We start from the raw sequence: 15322 nt of genomic DNA, 5'->3' as shown, positions 1-15322 counted from the left end.
GGTACCTCAGGGTTGGTCCATCCAGGAGCCTAAATTTTCCTGTCATAAGTTTGAATGTCTTTAGTTTGGGGACATAGCAAAAATCCCTTACCTTACAGTTCATATTTTTATGGATGCCATATGTATCTATACATTAAAATGTTTACATTTTAATCCTCATTACAAACATCGTATAATGTCTCAATAATGTCTCTGTTGTTTTATAGTCTGTTTCCCTGACTTCTTTAGGAAAGGAAGTACCCCTCTATATAATTTACTAAGTGCTGTGTGTTGCACATAGGCGGGGCTTGTCTTTTTTTTTTAATTGTTCAAAATTTATTTTCTGAAGTTTTTTTGTAACTCAACAATCCAATTTATATGTTAAATTCTCAGTCCACAATACACCCACACAATAAACTCACAGCCAATTGATAAAGATACAAACTGCCCACCGAGATAAGATAAATTGACCTGTTGAAATCCATCCCTTAAGAAATATTCATTAACAACCTGTATCTAAGTAGCGATGCATGGTGAGGATCCTTTACATCTCCCTCCATGTTGCCTCTCTCCACAATTTTTCTTATATCAAGTCTATCAAATAATTACAAGAGTATACAGGAATAATTCTCCACGTTTCCAGTTTGTATTTCTAGCATAAGTAAGATAGACTTCATCAGCACAGGCAACAATAAAATATTATTATTAAATCACAGAGGAGCATCATTTAGGATAAACACCCCTTTGTCTAGCCTTCTGTAAATGTAAATAGAGAACTAATACTGAATGACATAGTGTTAAGATCTTAGTACTTTGTATGATCTAGCAGTAAATGACGGAGTGGAATTGCTCAAGCCTATTTATGAGCATTCATTACTAACCTGGAGTTTTAATTCAGAAGACATTTATTCTGTTCTAATTATAGTGATTAAAAAGATTTTCTAGAAGTAGGCAACCATGTGGAGAGGAAAAGTAGTATAATTTATATGAATGAAATATTAATTAATACAGCCTATAAAACATTCTTACCTAAAGTTTAAATGGATCTTATAATCAACAAATAATGCTAGGACAACTTGCTATCCACATGAAAATGAATGGGACTGGACTCTTATTTCACACCATGAACAAAGTTTAATCCAAAACGGATGATAGACTTTGATGTGAGAGTCACATTTCCTCACTAGGAAACATCCATATAAATCCCCATGACTTTGGATTACACAATGGTTTTTAAATGGAACCCATGAGCTTCTTTACCAAACAAAAAAAATTAGACATTTGCATTTAATCAACCTTAATTTTTTTTGCTTCAAAGGACACTATCATATAGGTAAAAGATAACTCTCAGAGTGAATGAAATTATTGTAAATTATGTCTGATAAGAAACTTTTATGCACGATATATAATAAACTCATTGACCAGGTGTGGTGGCGCATATATATATATATATATATATATATATATATATATATATATATATATTGTAATCCAGTTAGCAAATAAAGAAAATACATAGTGTCATTACTCACTAGGAAAATGCAGATCAAAGCCAAACTCTTCAACCATTACTATGACCACTTTTTTAAAAAAGGCAAATGTTAAGCCACAGCAAAAATAGGGAGAAAATGGAATCCTCATACATTGCTGATAGTCAGACAAAAAGGTGCAGCCCTTTAAAAACAATTCAACAGGTCTTTAAAAAGTGTAAACAGATTTCTCCTCCTCCCTGTTCCAAAGACAGCCACATCTTCTCATGCAGTGCCAGCCTTGTCCCGTAGACAAGATGGTGAAGGTTGGAGTGAACAGATTTGGCCATATTGGGTGTCTGGTTACCAGGGCTGCCTTCTGCTCTGCATCTGGCAAAGTGGAGATTTTTTTTTTAACTTTCTTTTTTATCTTTATTAACTTGAGTATTTCTTATTTACATTTCTTTTTTTTCTTTTTTTTTTCTTTTATTAACTTGAGTATTTCTTATATACATTTCGAGTGTTATTCCCTTTCCCAGTTTCCGGGCAAACATCCCCCTCCCCCCTCCCCTTTCTTATCGGTGTTCCCCTCCCCACCCTCCCCCCATTGTCCCCCTCCCCCCAACAGTCTAGTTCACTGGGGGTTCAGTCTTAGCAGGACCCAGGGCTTCCCCTTCCACTGGTGCTCTTACTAGGATATTCAGTGCTACCTATGAGGTCAGAGTCCAGGGTCAGTCCATGTATAGTCTTTAGGTAGTGGCTTAGTCCCTGGAAGCTCTGGTTGCTTGGCATTGTTGTACATATGGGGTCTCGAGCCCCTTCAAGCTCTTCCAGTTCTTTCTCTTATTCCTTCAACGGGGGTCCTATTCTCAGTTCAGTGGTTTGCTGCTGGCATTCGCCTCTGTATTTGCTGTATTCTGGCTGTGTCTCTCAGGAGCGATCTACATCCGGCTCCTGTCAGTCTGCACTTCTTTGCTTCATCCATCTTGTCTAATTGGGTGGCTGTATATGTATGGGCCACATGTGGGGCAGGCTCTGAATGGGTGTTCCTTCAGTCTCTGTTTTAATCTTTGCCTCTCTCTTCCCTGCCAAGGGTATTCTTGTTCCCCTTTTAAAGAAGGAGTGAAGCATTCACATTTTGATCATCCGTCTTGAGTTTCATTTGTTCTAGGCATTTAGGGTAATTCAAGCATTTGGGCTAATAGCCACTTATCAGTGAGTGCATACCATGTATGTCTTTCTGTGTTTGGGTTAGAAAGTGGAGATTTTTTGAGAGGTCAACCCCCCTTCATTGACCTCAACTACATACATGGCCTATACGTCCCAGTATGACTCTATCCATGGCTAATTTCATAATCCAGTCAAGGCTGAGAGTGGAAAGCTCGTCATCAACAGGAAGCTCATCACCATCTTCCAGGAGCGAGATCCCGCTGACATCAAATGGGGTGATGCTGGTGCTGTGTATGTCGTGAAGTCTACTGACATCTTCACCTCCATGGAGAAGGGTGGGTCCAATAAGGTCATCATCATCTCTGCCCCTTCAGCAAATGCCCCCATATCTGTGTGTGAACCATGAGAAATATGACAACTCACTCAAGATTGTCAGCAATGCATCCTGCACCACCAACTGCTTAGGCCAAGGTCATCCATGACAACTTTGGCAGCATGGAAGGGCTCATGACCACAGTCCAGGCCATCACTGCCACTCAGAAGACTGTAGATGGCCCCTCTGGAAAGCTGTGGCGTGATGGCCGTGGGGCAGCCCAAAACATCATCCCTACATCCACTGGTGCTGCCGAGGCTGTGGGCAAGGTCATCCCAGAGCTGAACAGCCTTCTGTGTTCCTACCTCAATGTATCCATTATGGATCTGATATACCACCTAGAGTTATCCAAGTATGATAACATCAAGAAGGTGGTGAAGCAGGCATCTGAGGACCCACTAAAGTGCATCCTGGGCTACACTGAGAACCAGATTGTCTCTTGTGACTTCAACAGCAACTCCCACTCTTCCACCTTTGATGCTAGGGCTGTCATCACTCTCAATGGCAACTTTGTAAAGCTCATTTCCTGGTATGATGACGAATATGGCTACAGCAGCAGGGTAGTGAACCTCATGGCCTATGGGCCTCCAAGGAGTAGGAAACCCTGAACCACCCACCCTAGCAAGGACACTGAGAGAAAGAGAGAGGCCCTCAGTTGCTGAGGAGTCTCTGTCCCAAACTCGGTCCCCAACACTGAGCATTTCCCTCACAATTTTCATCCCAGACCCCCATAATAAAAGGAGGGGCCTAGAGAGCCCCCTACTCTCTTGAAAGCCATCAAGTTTGCTGCACCCCCCAAAAAAGTATAAACACATTGCTATAAAAGTGATGCTTGCCACATGTAGCGAAATAAGTAAGAAATGTCTCCCACAGGTTCCAGTATCTGAACGCTTGGTCCAACGTTGGTCATAGTGTTTGCGAAGGTTTTGGAGGTGTGGCCTTACTAGATGAAGTACAACGCTGAGGGTGGGGATTGTGGCTATTTATGCTTACCTTATTTCCAGTTCCATCTCTCCACTCCTAATAAAAGACACACACTCTCCCATTTCCAGTTCCTGCCTTCCGCTGCCATGACTCCCAACATAACTGACTCCTATCCCACCAGAGCTACAAACCAAAATAAACTACCTTAAATTGCCTTTCGCTATGACATTCAATCGCAGAAACAGAAATGTAAGTAACATACTAGATCTCCTCGCAGTCACATCCCAAGAGCAATGAAAACATGCCAATAAAAATTCAAAACAGTCAAAATATAGACACTGCCCAAAATGTCCACAAACGGAAGAACCAACAAAATGTAGTATACACATATAATTATGCAATATTTGGCTATAAAGTGGAAAAAAGGTATTGATATATACTCTAACAGATAAACTCTGAAAACATATTGGGTAAAGAAGTTAAACACAAAAGACATGCCATAGATTATGTATTGGAGTTCTCTGGGTAGTGACGGGAATGTTTTAGAATTCGTGACAGTCGTTGCAAAATTGTGAATAGAGTAAGATCATGGGTTGGACACTTTATTTTCTTTTTTCTTTTTTTTGTTTTTGTTTTTTGTTTTTTTGTTTTTTTGTTTTTGGTTTTTTTTTTTTTTTTTGATCTGGGGACTGAACCCAGGGCCTTGTGCTTGCTAGGCAAGCGCTCTACCACTGAGCTAAATCCCCAACCCCGGGTTGGACACTTTAAAATGGAGACTTTGATGCAATGTAAGCCTATTTGGACTATCTGTAGTTTAAGAAAAACATTACTACAATTAGGAGGGGCTGCGGACTTTATTAAGAAGGAGGGGCATGAGGAGGTGATCTGCTCAGTGCTTCTCAAACCCTGGTCTGCAGCTCAGTCGTATCAGCCTTACCCAGAAGCAAGTTTACAGATATACATTCTCAGGCTACACCCAGCTCCTGAGTCAGAGCCCCCAGGGCTGGGCTTGGTGATGCTTTAGTCAGTGCTCCAGGTGACTCTGATGGTCGCCCGGCTTTGAGAATCAGTGGCTTACTGACAGTTTTTCAAACATAATTGCTCTTCCTCCACTCACTACGTGTGCAGCCTTTGGCAAATTTCTTGACCTTTCAATGTCTTAAATTATTCATCTGGAAAAGTAAGTTCCTTGCAGGGTTATTGTGAAGATCAAATGTTTTAACACAGGGGGGGTGTGCTTGAAAAGGGCCAGCCGTTTAATGAGTAGTTATTAATGGTACCACTTTTACATCCATTCTAAGCTGGTCTGGGGCACGAACACGGATCCTCTAGCACGGCGCAAAATGACTCACATACACACGCTTGTATTTTCTTGTAGTCACAGTTTTAGAAAGTTGAAACCAGAACAAATTGAAATATATTTTATTCAACCCAATGTATCAAAAATATCATTTCAACACATGATACAAGTTTTTTGATATGTTTGTACTATTTTTTTCATATTAAATCTCCCATCAGTCAAAATTCAATGTAATTTGGGGTGCATGTCTATTTGGAATCATCAAATTTCAATTGCTCACTATCCTTACGTTAACTGTGGCTGTCCTAGAGAAGAGCAGAAGTTTGATTCAAAGCTGTGTTGGTTCCTTTTTGCGAAATTCTTCAATATTCAGAGACGTCAGCTGTGTCTGAGAAATTGTCCAGAGGTAGCCTGCCATGAGTTGTTTCCTGACCATCTTGACAGGTGCTAATGGGCTGTGTATAAACCGGAATTGACCCACCTCCTTAGTACATATTGCTTTACAAGGAAAAGCCGGTAATCTGTCTGAGAAGAATGTTGTCACATGTAAAACCCCAGGCTGTCCTGTGTTGCTTACTGTTTTATTTGCAGAGTCTAATGGATTCTATCTAGAACACAGCAGACACAAACTTTTCTTCAATTCATTACCGAACTCTAGCAGTTATTTTTCTGCCTTATTCAATAGCTATCTTTTAAATGTCTGAAAAATCTAACATCTCTTTTATTATTATGTATCACAATCAAATTATTTTGTTTTCTAAATTTTAAGTTCCCAGCTACTTTTAAAAATTTACCAAAAGCTCAACAAAAACATGTTTATGAAGATAAAGAACCTATAATAGAATTGCCAATATTTTGGAATTTTATTGCAACAAACACACACTCAATATATGCACAAACATTAAGGATCACATGCAAATTTAGATACTTTTTCTGTCATTCAAAAAAAGAAGCACATATTCCGATTTTTTAATTGGGCATTTTCTCCATTCACATTTCAAATGTTATCCCCTTTCCTGGTTTTCCTTCTGCAAACCCCCCATCTCATCCCCCCTCCCCTTGCTTCCATGAGGATACTCCCCCACCTACCCTCCCTCTCCCTCCCAGTCCCTCCCACCTCCCCACCCTGGCATTCCCCCACACTGGGGCATCAAACCTTCTCAGGATCAAGGATCTCTCGTTTCATTAATGCCTGACAAGGCCATCCTCTGCTACAAATGTTGCTGGAGCCATAGGTCCAACCCTGTGTACTCATTGGTTGGTGGCTTGGTTCCTGGGAGCTCTGGGGGCTCTGGTTGGTTGGTATTGTTGTTCTTCCTATGGGGTTGCAAACCCCTTCAGCTCCTTCAGTCCTTTCCCTAACTCCTCCATTGCGGTTTTAATACTTAAAGATTCTTCCAACATTGTCAACAGCAGTCACTACAGGACACGTGGCTATGCTAGCAACCCATGATGCGAGTCACATTGCTAAGCACCACCCCTTGAACACTCGGACTGGAAACGTCGTGGCATCACCCGAGTTCAGGGAGGGTGACGTATCATGGTTCATGAATTATGAATTAATGTTGTTACTAAGCTTTTCATATTTTCAAAGTAAAAAGTTTTGGGAAATTTATGGAAAGGCAAAGGCAAAGTCTTCGTCACAGCCTAGAAAGCATCTCTGAGTTCATGTATTAACACTCTCCTCACAGTGGCCGCACTCTTGTTCCTCAAACACAGCAAGTTTGAGGGATCTCTTTTCTTGGAATATTCTTCCTTACAATGTCTTCGACTGTCTCTGCATTTATTTCTAGTCTTGCTCAGGCCTTCTCACTGTCCACGAGTTCTGGTCTCCGTAGTTACTTACTACAGCCTCCGTTCCTCTTCTTGCTTATCCTATCCTATCCTATCCTATCCTAGCATTGCTACCTCCTGACTGAAGATGTGGCAGATGATGTTGATGGTTTACTGTTCCTCACACCAAAACGTAAACTCCGAAGGACGAGTTTCTTGTCTGTGTTATTTACTCACGTGCTCACCCCTAGAGCAGTGACTGACAGACGGTAGGCACTCAATACACCCTTGCATGATGAATGACCAAATTAATTCGTGGATCTGTTTTCCTCTGTCACTATTTACCCTGTTATAGTATTTTAATCAGGTAAGTTTTGCAAGCCAGTGAAACTCTCCCAACCTGTTTGTTGGGCTTGCTCAGTTAGGGATCCTGTCTTTCGGAATTTATTCTTCTGGGCAGACTGCCAGGGTCTAAATTTGTCATCTTTAGCATATGATGCAAGGTTTAGGGATTTTTTTTTATTTTTTATTTTTAGGGGCGTGTTTCAATTTTGGCTGACTTGATTGTTTTGTCTGAGGTTTTGTTCTTGTGTTGAGTTCTATTTGTCTGGGTTAAGCAAGCAATTTAGCAACTATTCTTCACAGAACTATGGAATAGTAGAAATTAGAGCTGGAAAAGTCCTTGTCGTTGATCCGGGCTTCCCTTCTTGCCATTAAGTCTTGTGCTTCACAATACAATGCCCATGGCTTTGTTCAGAGAGGTTTCAAATAACTTCAGAGATTCCTTTGGGCCTCCACTCAACAAATCTAATACTCCTGACAATTAACAAGAACTCTCGATGTGTTGTCTAAATTTTTCTTATTTTCCCTTTCCTTCTCCAATTTATAGTTCGCAATTTATAGCTCTTTTCTCCTCTGGCATTTTATATCTTTCAAAGAGGTGTAGACTTATATTTCTGTTCTCTCAGCTTTTTTTAACCAAACCATGCATGCATTCTTAGTGAAATCTTCTGTCCTTCTCTTTGTTCAATTTTGCTTTTGCTTATTGAATTCCTTCCATGTTTTCACCTTGATTTGCTGTCTGTATAATTCCACTAGTCGCCCACTGAACAAATGTAAGACAATGCTATTCTTCTGGAGCCTTAAGGGACGGCCATCTGCCATATAAAATAGTGAGTGTATTCAGTTTACTGCAAAATCAACCTGGTGTGCTTTTATTTTATTCACGAGAATAAAAAGTGAGTTTTGTGCAATGGTGTTCACTTAACTCTACTGTTTCAATGGGAAGGGTGTAATATTCGACAGCTCACTCAGTCCTTTTGCTCCCTTGTCTCTGCATCTGCAATGGAATAGAGTAAGTAGCAGCTGCTTCAGCCTCCTTCACAGCAGTCTTGTGGACATAAATATAAGATTCTAGGGCTAGAATGAGATCTTTCAGAGGTAAAAGCACCCCACTTCCCAGCTTTCAGAGAGCCATGCAATAAATAATTCTCAGTATTCTAAAGTTCAAATGACACTCCTTGCTTTCTGCCTAATAGTAATTTATGTTAAATCAGAGTCTCTATTTGTAGAGAAGGGTAAAATTTAAAGCCTTCAAATGCCATGGACCTATGTTTAGAAAATACAGAACCACAGCATCAGATGAATGTGTTGTCAGACTGCTTTAAAGGCTTCTAAATGTCCGTGGCAGCCTCCTGTTGCAGCCTCAGACATGCACATTTTGAAGAGCCCTATCAGAGAGAATTTCATTGTCTACCTTTAGATGAAATGCCTTTGAAGAGAAATCTTTCTCTTCCAAAGAGTCTCTATAGACTTGCATTTCCACTATGTCATATGTACTTCGATTAAGGTCAACTTACAACACAGAACACTCAGAAGGAGGTGCACATTGACTCCTACAATAAACTACCTGAGCTTGTGGAAACAAAAGATGAAAAACCAACCAAGAGCTGAACACTCAACTGATAATTTCTCCCCAAACCTCGGCTACCTGGTTTCTGTCGTATTTGCGGGGCAATTCATAATATATCTCATAAGATGAAATCATAATATAAACATTTTTAATTATTAAAAATTATTATTCATAACTGTACATACATGAGATATCATGTGATAATGCAATACCAAAATACTTTTAAGGCAGCTAAAAATCACCACAATTTCATAGGCTATCCACCCGGCCAAGTTACAGAAAAATTTCTTCAGCACAGAGATCCTGACAGCTCCATTTCTCAAACTATTCAAAGTCCAATAATCCAACACCAGAAGCAAACTAAAGCAGGAGGAAACGCACAATCCAAAAGAAGCAGAAAAAGCAAATCTGACAGCTCAGGGTTTACTCAACCCCACCTGGCACCATGCCAGCAATCTGTGCTTTCTGGATTTGTGACCTAGATTATATGTCAGCAATAACTGTGAGAATTATTCTGGAAACTGGGTATAGTTATGAGATGTCTTGTGTTCACAGGCGGTGTCTTTTTACAGGTGGAGTAGGAGCAAAACTTTAAGTTTTGGTACTCATTTGAAGTAGGTTTTTCTTCTTTTTAGTGGGCTTTAATTATTTGGAGAGTGAACTAAATAAACATATAGTGAAATTTCATTTTTCCAGGCAATTAAATAAAGTTTATGGGAAAACATGAAATGTGGGGGGAAGATTAAATATAGTAAACTGAAAACATGTAATTCATAAGCGATACGTTGAGTTTTTACAATCTAGTCCAAGGAAAAGAAAAATTGAAAGTCACAGACTTAGGAGCTTGTTTTTAAGAACAGTAAAAATAAGTTCCAGGTGGTGTGGAAACAGGGATAGAATCTCAAGTCCCAGTCAAGGTACAAGGGGGACCTAAGTAAATAACGGCAGGATGGCTGAGGTATAGGCAGAGGAAAACATCAAAAGCAGAAGAGTTTACATTGTTTCCATAAGAACTTTATGCGAAACTAAGAGAACAGATATCCATACATCACTAGCAGATAAAGTGTATAGAAATAATGTATCACAGGAAACTTTCCTTTGTCTGGTTTTGCTAAGAGAAATGAACACTGGGCCAGTGAGACTTAATCACTGATGAATTTAATAAAGGGAATAGGTCATTAGCTCCTAAAGCTAATTATTTTGCTTTTGTAAAAAAACGTTGCAATATACCAGATGTTTCATTAAATTTTTTTACTATTCAAAATGATTTATAAAGTTACAATGCTCAACTTTTTTTCCTTGGGATGTTAAAATTTAAGTGTTAAAGACCGTTAACAAACAGAATTTACAGTTCAGTTAACAGTCACTGAATGTGAAAAGAGTTCTTAAAATGCTTCTCTTCAGAGCCATTTTGGTTCCCATAGAAACCAATGTGCGATCCTGCAAAACAAGGTAAGTTCTAAAATAATCACCATTATAAATACCCATTATATAAATGTAAATACAGGCAATTGAAATGATTTAGATGATTTTGAAATTGCATATCATTTCCCAAACCATAATGATTCCTTCAGAGTGGTTCTTGTCTGTCATATAAATACAGCATTTACAAAATTTTTAAAATTCTTATGATTTGCTTGTGAGACCATAATCGCCTTTTCAAACAAGTCTTGGGCATGCAAATATCTATTTCTGAACATGTATTTTGGTGCAAGATGGGTCTTTAGGGCTGCGTTTTCACTTCATGGTAGATTAAGTACTTCTCATTATTAACTTTTGGGTTTATATAGTATTTTCTTTATTCATTGCTAATTACAATAAGACCAGAAATTAGAATTTTTCTATCTTATGTATCCAGACATTTCATTTTGTTGTGACAAAAGACATCCCCCTACCACCAAAAAAAATCTTTTTACATTGGTTTTGAAATTCTTTTCAAGTCCCAGAATTAACAATTTGGATATCAAATAGTCATAATATTAACTCAGTTGAATTGCACACACACACACGCACACGCACACTCACACACACACACACACACACACACACGCACGCACGCACATGCACACGCAAACATGCACGCACGCACGCATCACATGAAGACCTGTCACATGAACCGTCTAGAAAGAAATACAGAAGAGCTGCCTGCCGTTGGTCTTCTCAGCGGCTTCTGGATTATGATTCTAAACTGTAAACAACAAAAGCAACAATAGACAAGCGGGTCATAAAACTCAAAAGTTCCTAAACTTGGGCAAAGTAATGGGACTCATCAACACAATAAAAAGACGGCACAGCAAACTGGAGACAATATTTTCTTGCCAAGCGTCTGATAAGAGTCGGTATCTTTTTACAGAAATGAAAGCTCCTAACATTAAGTGGTAGGACCCAGAACAGCCCAATTAAAATGTAGACAAATGACTTCTCCAAAGAAGACATAAAAACAAGCGACATGGAAAGTGTCTCCCCATTACTGATCATCAAGAAAACGAAACACTGACTGGGAAATGGTACGTCACGTCTTTTAGAATGGCTATTAGCAGAAAGCACAGCCAGCAAATGCTGATGACGATGCGAAGAGACTGGAGATCTTGGTATGCTATGGCGTGAATGAGAAAGGAAATAGTACACATGATGGTGGCTGCTTCTCAGAAAAATTAAAGACAGACCTACATGTGACACTACTATCTTACTCCTGACTACATATGCAAAGGAATCAAGAGGAGGCGGGTGAGAGAGCTGGACTCCCCGTTGTCACTGCAGCATAATTCATAAGCCACGATATAGAAATATACTCAATAGTCATCAATGGTCGAATTTTAGAGTATGCCAGACGACAGAATTCGATTTTAAGAAAAAGGAAATGTTACTGTGTGTAATGCATGCTTCTTAAAAGGTTTAGGCGGGGGGGGGGGGGGGACGTTATTCTGAGTGACAGAGCCTCCAACCGATGTAAAAATACTGTCTGATTCAACCTAGAGGAAGTGTATTCTTCAGACCTTTGTATAATTGAGAAATTCAATTAAAAGGAGAAAATTAACTTAAAATTGGGAGAAATTTTCATTGGGGCTCATGGTTCTAAAGATTTTAGTCTATGGTTGCTTGGCTTCGGCATAGGTTGGAGGCAGAACAGCATGGTAGGGAGCATGCGTAGTAAAGCTGCTTACATACGTTCTCTTCAAGGATGCATCCTAACTCCTGCACTAGATCCTAAGTTTTCCTCACGTCACCACAGTGCTTTAGGTTGTTGAGAGCAAACCTTTAGTGTATAGGTCCCTAGAGACCTTGAAGATCTGAAACATGAAATGGTGTGTCCTTAAAAGGTGATTGTAGAAACAGGAAATGCACTCTGGGTGCCAGAGTCAGGGGTATTAGGGTGTTGATCACGGAAGCTGACTCTAAACCCTCCTTGGGAATTTATTTTATTTTATTATTATTTACTGTAAGAAGTCAGCATAAGGTCTAACCTTTTCAATTCTTTGCATTTAGCCAGAGGGTGGGTGGCACACACCTTTAATCTCAGTACTTGGGTAGCAGAGGCCGGCAGATCTAAGAATGCAAGGCCAGTTTGATCTATAGTATGAGTTCTAGGGCAACCATGGCTATGCAGAGAGACCCTGTCTCGAAAAAAAATCAAAAAGATATTTTAGAGGGGGTTTTGCATCTTAATTTTAAAAACATTAATTCTTTGAGAATTTTATTATGTAATGAGTAATTTCTAGAAATTTGCTGTATAACAGGACATCAAGAGTATTGGACATGATGGCTCATACCTTTAACCCCAGCACTTAGGAGGCAAGGCGGGTGGAGCTCTGTGAATTGCAGTACAGTCTGGTCTACATGATGAGTTATAAGCCAGGTAGGGCTACATAATAAGAACACTCTGAAAACAAACACTTTCCTCTCTTAAGAGAGCTGCCTGTACTTTCAAATGCTATTAGTGGTTCATCGATTTAAAAAAAAAAAGTTCAGCTATAAAACTAAGATGTCCCTGGTCACAAGGTGTGGAGAAATCAGTTCAGTACTGAGAGGAAGCTTCCTCCTTGCTGGCTACTTTCACGGGACTGGAAAGTGCTATCTAAGATATTGGGTGGAGGAAGTCAGTTAGCAGTCTTACCTAGTTGTAAATGCTGTGAACTTCAGTAATAAACGGTGTCATAAGATATGTACCCAGGGTTCAAGAGTGGTGCAAATGTTATGGAGTAACCAACTTATTTCTGATTGGATTGAAGCCTGCTCACAGGGGAAAACACATACTTGACATTGCTGATCTAGCTAAGAATCCTAAACTGGGACAGCAAATCCCTGGCCATAGAAACTGGTTCAAGTGTCAGAGGGGATGCTCATCCACAAATGGGGCATCTATGTCACACCTCCTCCCCACGGTTCAGACACTATTACGGAAAAGATGAGCAAATTGGAAGATCCAGAGGTCACAGAGGACTATAGCCAAACAGCGTCTTCTGAACGTGACGGGATTGCTGTACTTACTGAACTCATTAGAGCGGTGTTTGCCTGCACAAGACCCTCACGAAAACCAGTCCGTCAGCATCAGCTGGAGGTGGAAGCATTTCAGACTGAGAAAGTATGGGCAGCTGATAGCTCCCGGGGCAGGGAAACTCAGTTTTCTTTGAGGGTTTGGCTTCTTCATAATTAACAATGTATGGCTCTACATCCAGAAGAATTCAGACAGTGCAAACTGAAGGCGGTGAGTTGTTAAAATGCAAAAGAGGACACAAAGTTGGGAAGATGAGGTGAAAAAGACTTTTAAAAATGCATTGTATGAAATTCTCAAAGTATTAATATTTTTTTTAAATTTTAATTGTAAACGCCCAAATATAAAACATTTTTATAGGGGGTTGGGGATTTAACTCAGTGGTAGAGCACTTGCCTAGCAAGCGCAAGGCCCTGGGTTCGGTCCCCAGCTCTGAAAAAAAAAAAAAGAAAAGAAAAGAAAAAAAAACATTTTTATAAGGCAGATCTCGCGTCCTGTTGTTGCCCTAATAGGAATAAAATTTCCATACAGTTTAGGGTTGGCTTCAAAGATCCAGAGTCCACTTGAATAGAAGAGTCCATTTTTCTTAAGGCATTCAGGTTCTACTTCAGGGTGAGTTAATCTTTAAAGATCTAGAAAGAATGAACACTTGACCAGGGAACTGTGTCTGTGATGATTAGTTTGAATGGTCAATTGGGTGTGATATAGAATCACCTGGGGAGAATGTCACAATGAGAGGTAATTGCTATTGGGTTATTCTATGATCATATCTATGAGTCTCTGTCTTGATTACATTGAGATGGAAAGACCTGCCCACTGTGGGCTGGCCATTCCCTAGGCAAAGGATCCTGGACAATGCTGAACACAAATAGCAACCACATATTAGTTCTCTGCTCTTGACTGTGGATGTGAAAGTGGCTTCAAGTTTCTTCCTTGATGTTCCTGCAATGATGGGGTGCAATCTAGAATTGCAAGCCAAATGAAGCTTTTCTCTCTGAAGCTGCTTTTTTTTTTGGGGGGGGGGGCGGATATCTTATCATAGCAACGGAAATGAAATAGGAAAGAGTGTTTGTATAAAATAAAATATTTTCTACAAAAGATGTTTCACTTTCTACTTTATGATGTATCTTTTTATAAAACACACCTTATTCATATTTATATCTATAAATCACATATGACTGGTGCAAACATTTTTCCCATTTCTTTTTTAATTCTCTGTCACCGGGTAGTGAGCCACTGGGGATATATTTCTAGCCCTCTGTTTACTTTTAGTTTGGGGACACAGTTTCACTAAGTTGTCCAGGCTGATTTTAAACTCATATTGTACCCAAGGATTCCTTCTGCTCCAGTCTCCTGAGTAGTAGGGATTACGGACTTGCTTCAGTTTTCATATTATCTAATAACGTTATATTTGCATCTATAACTATGCATGTTATATGTATAATCTTGATTGTGGTGCTGCAAATAAACAAATTATACTAAAGAGAAATTAAGCTTTGCGCAGTGGCAGTATCGTAGCCTATGAGGTTTATCCGAGGCGCGATTATTGCTAATTGAAAACTTTTCCCTAAAGAGAAATTAAGTACCTCATCTAAGACTCCTTTAGATGCAATAGAGCATAGTTTGTAAGCTCCACAAATACATGTTACTATGTGGTTAATTTAGGAACTAGTGGGGTTGGGGATTTAGCTCAGTGGTAGAGCGCTTGCCTAGCAAGTACAGGCCCTGGGTTCAGTCCTCAGTTCTGGAAAAGAAAAAAGAAAAAGAAAAAGACAAAAAAAATTAGGCACTAGCTTTTCTTATATCTGTCATTGTCTTGTTTTTTCCATGTGCCACAATTAAAACAAAGAAAAAGAAACCAAAATTATATCTTTTGAACAACAATACAACGTTACATTATTTCTTTTTCATTTAATTTTTACATCAACCT

The 15322-nt window shown here is 39.4% G+C and overlaps 1 pseudogene; it reads left to right on the top strand.

Moving 5' to 3' along the window:
* Window positions 1–14884: 14884 nt before the first annotated feature.
* LOC120102776 (U4 spliceosomal RNA) lies at window positions 14885–14966 on the top strand (annotated as a pseudogene).
* Window positions 14967–15322: the final 356 nt, after the last annotated feature.

The sequence above is a fragment of the Rattus norvegicus genome, chromosome 4 (genome assembly GCF_036323735.1).
Source record: "Rattus norvegicus strain BN/NHsdMcwi chromosome 4, GRCr8, whole genome shotgun sequence".
Classification (NCBI taxonomy): domain Eukaryota; kingdom Metazoa; phylum Chordata; class Mammalia; order Rodentia; family Muridae; genus Rattus; species Rattus norvegicus.
This window is presented reverse-complemented; position numbering and strand designations above follow the sequence as displayed.